The 11,399-nt window shown below is 33.4% G+C and overlaps 1 protein-coding gene and 1 pseudogene across 1 annotated transcript in view; both read left to right on the plus strand.

The window, feature by feature from the left end:
• HS6ST3 (heparan sulfate 6-O-sulfotransferase 3) overlaps positions 1-11,399 on the plus strand; it is a 579,027-nt gene that overhangs the window by 244,215 nt on the left and 323,413 nt on the right. The window lies entirely within an intron of this gene.
• LOC111736736 lies at positions 782-899 on the plus strand (annotated as a pseudogene).

The following is an 11,399-nucleotide window of genomic DNA, read 5'->3' on the forward strand; positions in this document are numbered from 1 at the left end:
CATGGCCTTGTATAACCCACTACCCTTGAGCAGTGGGCGAAAGCTGAGACTTGTTTCTAGCAAATAAGATTTGGCAAAGTTGATAAGATGTCTCTCCTGTGGACATGTTGTGTTATGTTGTAAGGCTTTGTCTGAGCAGATGGGAGTGCCACACTCTCCTGCTAGCCCTGAAGAAGTGAGCTGACATGTTGTGAAAGGCCAGCGGAGAGGACCACATGGAATGGAAGTGTGAATGGCATCTAGAAGCTGAGAGTGGCCCTCAGATGACATTCAACAAGTAGATAGGGACCTCAGGAACTAGATGTTGCCAACTACCACTTGAATTTGGAAGAGGTCCCAAGTTTCAGAAATGAATGCAGCATGGCTGACACCATAATTCCAGCCTTGTGAGAGCCTGAGGGGAGGATGCCGTATGCTGTGCCCGGAATCCTGACCCTGAGAAACTGCCATATAATAACTGTATATTGTTTTAAGCCACATTTATTACCATATTTGTGGTAATTTGTTACACAGCAGTAGATAACTAATACACACGTCTGTTTAAGTTTCTTAATACCTATCCAATTTGACCCATTTTTTCCCACATTAATATATTAAGGTATATCTTGCATTTAATTTGTAATTAGAGCCAAATAAAAACTAGTTTCTTAAGTTTTTAAAGGACTATTAATACCTTTTAACTATCAACTTTGGTTTGGTAGTGCTGAAATTACACATACACACACACTCTCAGATTTAAAATATGAGTGAAATCGCAGATATAAAACAGACCCTTTTTTTTGACTACAACCATGCCGCTCTGAACACGCCCGATCTTGTCTGATCTCGGAAGCTAAGCAGGGTTGGGCCTGGTTAGTACTTGGATGGGAGACCACCTAGGAAGACCGGTTCTATAGGTGTAAAAAATCCAAAAAACACCTTTTATATTTAAAGAGATATTAAAGCTAGTCTAACTCTTTTATTTTATAGAGAAATAAATTTATAAGAAAATTCATGAGAAAATTGAATCACCTTTACACTACATTCCATTATCCCTGCACATTTTGAAATTTTCACTGAGATTTTTTATCAGATTGCCCTGAAAGAGGTCTTTAATTTATATAAATATTTCTTATGTTGTTTATTTACAGGTGAGGAAATGCCTAAAGTTGCATTGTACCAATACAAAGAGAATACATTCGTGTTTGGCCTCAATCAACCCATACCCATTATAGAAGATCAGTAGTTGTCAGCGTGGAAATAGGCGTGGAGGTAGCCAAGAGTCACCCATGTCCACTGACTGGTACCATTAGTCATGCTATCTCTCTTCTTAAGGGCTACCAATAGATTGGCTTCTGACTTCGGATTGGGGGACCCAAGTTTAATAATTCTACTTATGCGTAGGCTGTTAGAAGATACAAGATTTAAATGAGTCAATGACTCATTATGTCTATTGAATAAGTAAAAACTCTGCCCCATGTTATTTAAGGTCTTTCCTCAGTGATCTGGCCTTGTTTAGCTCCAGACTCAAACTTTCTTTTCAAGGGAAGCTGGCCTTATTATGTTCATCTCTGAGTTTTGTTTGCATAACTCTCTGGGAGTTTGAACTCCACTCTTCCTTCAGGCAAAGAAGCTCAAGTCCTCTGTCTTTTCAATGCTCATCTCAACACACTGGAATTGCTCCCTTTGGTTTGGTAGTGCTGAAATTACACATACACACACACTCTCTCAGACACTCAGATTCTTGACTCCCTAAATAGACAGTATTTTCCTTGAATCTAGAGAAGAGTGTCATATACCAATTTCTATCCTCCACAGTATCTAGTATTGTACCTTGATAGATATTAAGTTGATGTTTGTTAACTGATTAATTAATTAATTGGTTAGTGTGGATAAGGAAGTGGATAATGGATATAATTAGAGGAATGATAACAGGAACTTATTACAGTTGATGGGAACTGGGGAGTTGGTAATGGCTGTAATTAGAGACCTAATAACAGGAACATATCAGGAAGGGGATGCTCATGGGAAGACAAGGCCACAGGGAATAAGTGACAAGAGAAGAGGCAATGAGACTGCGTGACTGAAGGAAAATCCATACAGTAGCACAGGGCATTATGGTTTTGCAATTGGGAGAGTTGCATAATTCTCTGACAAACTTGGGAGCAGGAAAACATATTGTGGTTTACACGATTTGTTCCTCTCCTTAAATCAGTGTGTGTGTGTGTGTGTGTGTGTGTGTGTGTGTGTGTGTGTGCGCGCGCGCGTGTGTGTGTATCACTGTAATGTCCTTGAGATATATTCCATCTAGATTTTAGAGCATTTTCTCCTCCTCCTGAGTAACCTACCTCTTGGTTTTCAGCCCCAGAGTATTAATTTGCAAGATAATGAAGAAATATATATATGTATTTTTCAAGCACACCTATGTGGAATGAAATTATTTAAATCCAAAACTGAGTATCTCTAATTTAAACTATATTGATTGTTAAGTGTTTAATTATATTAAGCAAGTATAGTGAAGATGCCAAAGTAATTAAAATGGTGTGAAAACCGGAACAGTATGCAAGAGGCTGCATACTACCTTTACTGGGAATCTGTTTTTTGGTTTTTGTTTTTTGTTTTTTTTTTAAAAATTAATTAATTAATTATTTTATGGTAACATTGGTTAATGAAATTCAGTAAGTTTCAGCTGTACATTTTAACAGTAAGGCGTGTATATATTTACATTATATGTTCACCTCCCATAGTTAGATTTCTTTCTCTCACCACATATTTGACCCCTTTTACCTCATCTACTTTTTTGACAAAAAACTTTCCTTTTCTTTTGAACCTTATGGTTTTTTTCCCCTTTCCTTCCTTGTTTTCTTTTTCACTCCACTGGTAAGAGTTATCATTCTGTTTTTAACTCAAAATGGATCATTTGAAACAGTGTCCCACCCTCAAAGCCCTCCAAGTTGGATGTCAGTGCAGACTTAATAAGCATTATTTATTTTCTCATCATCTGAGCCACCATTTAAAATGTCAGCTCTAACAGGCCCCAAATACCATTGCTGGATGTCCCTTAGTAAATTAATAACTCTAGCAGAGCTACACACATCTGTCTTGCCTTTACAGGACAATGCCTGAAATACACTCAAGGGATATTGGTAAAAATTATATTTTCTCAGTTTCATATAGCTTTTTTTGTTGAGACCTATAATTGTCACAAGCATGCACATTCATGAATCAGAAATACTCTATAATGACTTTTTTATTACCATATAGCCTTGTGTAATAATATGTATTAAAGAGCTCATCTACCCAAACTCTCCGAGCTACTTAAGACTCTTTAAAGTTGATATAAACATATGCTTATATTTATTAATTGTCTAGATAAATACAGATGGATGTACAAGCTATAAGACCTTGGGTCAGTTTTCTAGCCTCTAAGAGTCTCATCTGTATAATGGGTATGATGGCATTTACCTCGTAAGATTGTTAGGTGGATGAAGTGAGGTAATAAATGCAAGCTGCTTAGAATAGCCTGGCATATATGCATACTATATAAGTTTTAGTTATTATCATTTGGTAATTTTATGTGGTCATTATTAATGTGACATCATTCTTAGGCCTGTGTTTGTCTATTGAGTCATAATTTACATACAATAAAATGCACAATTTTAAGTGTGCAGTTAGATGTCTTTGACAACTGTATACACTTGTGTTATTTATATTCCAGTTAAGATATAGAACATTTATGTCACCCCAGAAAGTTCCTTGTGCCCCTTTGCCATCAATATACTTTCTCCCAGAGGAAAACAATTATTCTTCTTTCTATCACCAAAGATTAGTTTTGCTGTTATAGAACTCCAGATGAATGGGATCACAGAGCATGCACTCTTTTATATCTTGCTTCTCTTCTGCATTGTAGTTTTGACATTCACCCATGTTGCTGCATTTGTCAGTAGTTCAATCCTTTTCATTGCTGAAGGTTATTGCAGTATATAAATATGTAACTTATTTATCCATTCTCCTATTGATGAATACTTGGGTTGTATCTAGTTTGGGAGCTCTAAAGAATGAAATTGCAATGCATATTCTTATATAAATCTTTTTGCGGATACATGTTTCCTTTCTCTTTGTTAACACCTAGGCATGGAATCACTGGATATAAGTTAAATGCATGTTAGCTTTTCAAGAAAGTAACAGTTTACAAGATGGTTTTTTCTCATTTTTATATTCTCACCAGCAATGTGTGAGATTCCCAGTTGCTCCATGTCCTCGTTGACCTCATTCTGCCATTTCAGCCATGCTAGTGAGCATGAAGGGGATCACATTATAGTTTTCAGTTCCATTTCCTCATTGATTCATGATGAAGAGCTTGTTTTCATGTGCTTATTGGCCATTTATACATCTTCCTTTGTGAAGTGTCGATTCAAGTATTTTGCCATTTTAATTTGTTTTTATTATTGATTATTCTTATGTGATTTGAATACTTACATAACAATTAAATTCTTTGTGTACACATAGCACATTTATTTTGTATTTATTCCATTTGTCAAAGGAAGGAAATCACTACCAAAGTGCTTTACTTATCCTAAATAGATTCAGTAAAGTATCAATACCTTTGTTTCAGAGTTTCACACCAAAACCAGAGCCAAAGCAGGTGTTGCTACCATCTGAGAGTGATAATCATTTGCAGATGCTACATATGGTATCACCAGTAACTCAGATTCTACATTATGTAGCTCTCTACATTTTTACACTTTTGTGACTTAATCATTTCCTTCTTACACTTGTTTTAATTTGTCTCTTCAAGGAGAAAAAAAAAAATCCCTGTGAGAATATAAGAATAATTAGTTTCTATGAATTGGATATTTGCAACAACTGCTTTTTAAGGTGGGGGGAGCAACTCTCTTTTTCAGAGGGGGTGCATTACCTTCTATGTACAGTAATGTAACTGTGAAATTTGAACACTTTCATTAGCTTGTATCAGGGTCATTACAGTAGTGACAGCTAAGAAACGTTAATACGTACTTAGAAAATGTGTTTGTTAATGGCTCTCAGGCAAAGACTGTGACAGAGCTGCCCCTAATTCCATAAACATAAGGCATATTAATCCCTTTAGTTGACAGGTGCTTAAATGGGCAGATTGGGTGAGTAATTGGGTTGTTCTTCTAATCCTTAGCTTTGAATATAAATGAGAAATATCTTGATGTTTTTATTTGTCTTCAGTAATGTCTTCTAATTGATTTATTTTAAAATGAACTGTTTCTGTACAATAGTGATTTCTTTCAGCCTCTGTTGTTCACGTAAAGAGGAGTTTCAATTATAAAACATTTCTAAAAGTCTATACCTTTTAATACTCAACTTTTTTTCCAGATTTCATCTAGAAGACTGGTGATCTCATCCTCCAATTATTTTATTTTAAATAACATTATTTTTTGGTGGGAGAGAAACTATTCCCTAGGAATAAGATGAATTCCTTTGGAGGCTGCTCAGTGCCTTATATGCCCCCAGGATACAATTTAGTGCGATGCTGTGTGACCCAAAATTTTTAAGATAGTTTCCAAAAGAGCCTTAATATGCTCTCAGGAGGAAGTACCTGTCCTGGAAAGACCCAGCTCAATATTCCTCTTTACTTGACAGTGAGAGAAATTAGTTAACATTTTAAAGAGTGGGCTGATATATTTCTAAACCTTTTGTTGCAGACACTCATCTGTCAGTATGATGAAGGATTGGGAAAAAAATAAGAATAAGTGAGGATTGTGTCATGAGAGGAATGGAACACATTTTATAGAGCAATACAGGAAGAAAAGTTTGGAAGGAAAAATTGGGAAGTTCTTCAATGCCAAATCAGGCCAACAAGTCAAGAAGCTCTCAAATGCTCAGCACCTTAAAAATAGCAACAATGCAGCCAACACCTCTCACTAGAGCCACAGTGAAGTAAGGACAGTAGAGTTCAAAGGGAAGAAAAGTCAGGTAATAAAATGTGGTACTATATTCAGAGAGACCCAAGGGAAGAAAACATCTGAGTAGCCAAATTTTGTATATGTATTTTTTCTTTTTCCCAAGTTTAGGGCTCTTTCTATATTTGATGTCCATGTACGTCATCATTTGTACATACATTTGAAAACTTAGTTCATAAAGATAGCTGTGTAAATTTTTAATTGATTTGCATTTGAAATGTTAGCAAATGTTAATGATTTTATTTTGGGGAGGATAAATGATATGAAGTATTGCTACATGTGGCAATATGTTGTTACCATGTGTGGTCATGGTTGATGGGAACTCCTAGAGAGAAGGATCCATCTCTCTTCATTTTTGTACCGGCTGGATCTGACCCCAAACCTGGCTTCTAGACACAAAGAACATCAGCTGATGGAATCAGATCTGTTTCAGAAGCTTTTTACCTCTTGAGTACTTCTTAATAATGATCTTTTAAGATAGAATTCTTCAAACCCATTTTCTTAAATAGTAAGTACATCCACAGGGTGCTACATTTTCTACCTCTGTTGCTGGTATAAATTGCCTTTCTTATGCAAAAAATTGCCTATAACATAGCAAGACAGGAATTTTTGGAATGACTGTTCCATACTGTTTCTTACTGGTGTTAAAAGGCCTGACAGTACAGAGAGAGACAAGTTTGGAAGAACAGTAGGACTTCAGAGGATTGTTCACATTTTCTTGCAAGTGCCTTTGGTGTGGTCGTTAGTTACTTTTTAAAGAGACTGAAATTCATAAGCTCTCAGGGCTAAATTTTGAATCAATTTACTTTTCCAGCAAGAAAGGGAAACTTTAAACTTTGGAAACTGAGGGCGATAGAAAATACAGTTCTCAAGTTTGTTCACTTTTTTGAACTCAAGTTTGAACACTTTTTTCCCAATTCACTTTTCAGCTATATGATTAATTTCCTTGAAATTTGTAATTCTTTTACTCTAGGTTCCTCATCTGTTTAAGGAGCTGGAATACTAATGGCATTATACTATTGTGTTGATTTTGGATTAGTTCAGTTTAATTACAATTTCAGCCCTTTCTAATCGATTTTATATTTTTATTCAATCTGTTATCACACATAGATAATTATGACCTCTTTAATATGAAAAATAACATAAAATATTCAACTAGTATCTCGAACAATATAAGACCTTGTACTATTATTCTTAGGCTCCATGATACTGATTTCTTTCTTCTCAAATACTAGTGAATGCAACCATTACTTAGTCCTGTACATTTTACTTAGCTTCATGAAATTATTTTATAGTGTTTAGTTTGTTTTCATGTCTGTGAAAATAGCAGTGGTATTCGTTAGCTATAAACTGGAACACCAAAGTGCTGTGTAAATCCATCTTGCATTGAAACTTTGAAATTAACAGAATGTTTTAGCTATCATTTGCATTTTTCACAACCAGGAAGCTGTTCAATGTAGACGAATCTAACAGTAAGGTAGGAACTGGATTTATATTTATTCTCGATTTTCTTTGGAAAGGCTTGATCTTTAAAAATGCAAGTGTTCTTTTTAGGTCAAAGAATTGTAAAATATAAAAGAGGAACACTGACACTTTATTTAAGCATAGCATGTTGTCATGCCTTGGGAGTGCAGAGAATGTAGATCTTTGAGTTAGATGAAGGTGCATATCAGGTGTTTAGAATCTTTAGTTGTCAGAAGTTACTGTTGAATAGGTTTTTGATTTGGCACAGTTCATATTCTTTTTTGGGCATGTTGTGGAGGAAATCTCCTGTGTTCTTTTTTCATGTTGATTCATTAGGTCAACATTTATTAGGCATTTTCTGTAGACAGGATACATATATATAACTGTACATTAGCATTTGTAATATTAAATGTTAAATATAGTTTTATTGTTTTTAATGAAAACTGCATCCTAATAATTATCCTTCATTCAGCCTCTAGGTATTTGCATTAACATTCTACAATGTAGTGATTTATAAAAAAGTTATATCATTTATAGTGTTTGACTTTAAATCCAGGGAATGTTGAAATGGGTTTATTTGTTAATATTGAAATGTAATGTAATAATTTGCTAATATTGAAACAAAATATTCATGGCGAAATTTTAAGCTTAAAAGGAGAGAGCTATTTATAAAGTTTCTATCAATTTCATCTGATAAAAGATAAACCATAATTTATCTTTTCATTGGTAAATTCTTATATACATCTATAGGCAGTATAGAGTAATGGTTAAGGCCTTGGATAGTTTGGGATCATATCTTTGTTTAGTTATTCACTGCCTGTTTAAATTTAGGCAGCTTTATTAAGCTTTCGCCCACCCCTTTTTTTAATGGTGAAATGGGAATCATAATGATATTTAGCTCATAGGATTGTGATGATTAAATAAGCAAGAACAAATGAAGTGCCCAATATTGAGCACATATTTGGAACTCAATAGATGATTATATTCTATACCCCATATCTGGCACAATATCTTACACGTACTCAAAATTACTTATTGAATAAATAAGTCAGTGCTTTGAGGTTCTGAAAACAAAACTGATTCTGAAACACCTGGCTGCGTAGTTTGTATTCAGTTTGGTAATCCGTTAAACATATCCCTGAGTAAAGTGCTAATTACTTAAATCAATAAATAAGACTTTTGATGACCTAGCAAGATCAAGACACTGTGCTAGTTGCTGTGGGACACGTAAAGCATAATAAGAAATTGCCCTTGTCCCTACGGAATTTACGTTACAATTATAGATGGGGATTAAGACCTGAACATTTGAAAAATTCAAAAATAATGTTGAATTTGAGTAACGAGTGAAATGATAAAAGAAAATTACAAAATTCTGGTAAGTGATGGAGATAAGAATTTTAGTAGTTAAATAAAATTTCAAGCCTCAGGATTCAGGGAAGATTAGTAACAACTTAAAACTTCAACACTGATAATATTTGGAATTTTTAACATTGTTTTCAATGCTGATAACAATAAATATGTTCTATTCTCCAACCAATATTTATATTTCAAAGTAGATTGTGTATAAATAAAGTACAATATTTATGCTTCACGATGTGAAGACCAACATGGCCTAGTTCCGTATACAAAAATGAATGAAAAAATATTTTCCAACCAGGAGCACATTGTATAAATATACATGTAGCTAAAGTAGGAGATGCGATATGATAAATTTATTCAACTAACATATCTTAAATGAGGAAAGAAACTGAGCATCATTGTTATGTACTCATTATTGAATAGATAGTAATTTCCTAGGGATGTAAAGGTGAAAAAGATAAAGCTCTGACCTTCAGGAGGAAAGAATATAAAGGGGATTGAGTGACAGAGAGACATGCAGATAAACACAGTATTGAGACATAAATCCTGTAATCGAAATTTGTGCAAATGTTCTGGGAGGCCAGAGGAATATGCCACCTGAGCTATATAAAAGAATGATGAAGAAAAACAAGACAAAATTGAATAAACAATAATGACCTCTAATGGGGAAAGCATGGAAAACTTCATGAAGGAGAAGGGAAATTATCTCAATGAATTCTCCAAATGGACGATATTTGTTCATATCTGACATATGCAGGGTCAGATTTTTATGCGGGATCCTAGACCCTAGAATACTCCATGCTTATATTCAGCCCCTCACACAGTGTCTGATCATAGCAGGTGTTAATAAATATTTGGTTGAATAAATAAATATTGCATTTACATTGTGCATAACAAAAGCAAGCTGGGGTTAGAAAAATACTTAATAGCACTCCTATTTCTCATTTATCTTTGTATTCCCCATAGTGCCTAATATAGTGTCTCCAGTACATTGTAGGTGCTCCAGTGTTTGTTAAATTTATGACTCTTGGGTGGAGATTGTTGATAATTAGCCTTATGTGGTAAGTAAACATGTCAGAGTTTCCCTGTGATGTATCAGAACATATGGTAAATTTCAAAAGTGTTTGTTATTGTGGTACTGGCATAAAATTCTAAGATATTGATCAATAAAAAATAAAACAATAAATAGGAACTTCTTTTTATTGAGTGCTTTTCACTTCCCATGTGCTGCAATAAGCGTTTCATATAAATCATCTCTAATCTTTAAAATGATCTGCAAGTAGATTTAGCTCTGTTTGCAGATAATGAAATTAGACATCAAGAAGTGAACTGACTTATTCAAGGACACAAAATCAGTAAGACCTGAAAACAAGTCTAGAAACTGAAAGCTCTAAAAGGATCTATTATACAAAAGAAAGTAGTCTATGATAATATGGTCTTAAAAACAAGTGTAAAAATAAAGGTTTAATTAATAAGTAGGAATGAAGTTAATTTTAGTGGAGAAAAAAGTTCCATTTCTACCATAAACAGCATATCAGTGTAAATGCCAGATGGATTACAGACAAATGTTTAAAGAGTAAAAAAAAAAAAGAAAGAAAGAAAAAATTATAAAAGCATCATAAGGCTAATATTTTCCTCATATCCATATGTAGAAAGACATTCTGTATATAAAAGCAGTAAAGGAACAACAATGAAAATAATGATGGTTTTTACTACATAAATATTTATTGCTTCTATAAATCGAAAGAATCAAAATTTATCATGCACAAAGTTTTAAAGCAAATGGTAATTTGTGAAAAACAAAATATCCATCAGTAGGTTAAAATCTATTATATTATAATATAAACAATAAGAAAAATCCAAATCTCAAAATTAAAAATGGGCAGAAGAAATGAACAAGTAATTTTCCAAATACAAATTAATAAGTATGTAAAAACATGTGCAACCTTACTGATATTCAATAAAATAAAAATAAAAACTAAAAAAATAAAGAATTAAAGCTATAATGTGATACCTCATACCTCATATTATCTATCAAATTGATAATGATTTTTTTTAAAAGTCTTTGTCCCGGGGAGAAATTGTGGATAAAAATACTTGAATATACTGTTTGGATATTTGTTGCAGTATTACCTCCAGTTGTAAAAAATTGGAAAAAATTAAATGTCTGTTATAGGAAAGTGTTAAATTATGGTTTGTTAATTATAATTATTTTAGCCAAATTACTCCAATTATAGCCAATGGAATATTACTTAGCCACATTTAGATGTAATATTTAATGATACAAGAAGTGCCTTGTAACATTCTGTTCAATAAATAATACAGATAATATCACCTTGTTAAAATATAAATATAGATATATAAAAAGTCTAGAAATAAATACATTAAATGCTAATCATGGTGGTCAAATACTAGTTATGTTATGAAGGTCATATTTTCCAAATTCACTATAATTAAGGAATGATAGGAAATAAAACTAATTTTGTGAGAAATGCTTTGCTACACAATTTGAAATTTTATGTGAAACTTGGTGCTCATAGCTAGCAATGAATTTCCAGATTAATTCTTCTACCTCACTTTCAGAGAATACACAAACCATCACGGTGGAATTTAAGCCAAAAAAAAAAAAAAAACCCAAAAACTAAAAAC

Source organism: Pteropus vampyrus, unplaced genomic scaffold (assembly GCF_000151845.1).
Source record: "Pteropus vampyrus isolate Shadow unplaced genomic scaffold, Pvam_2.0 Scaffold21, whole genome shotgun sequence".
In the NCBI taxonomy this organism is placed as follows: Eukaryota; Metazoa; Chordata; class Mammalia; order Chiroptera; family Pteropodidae; genus Pteropus; species Pteropus vampyrus.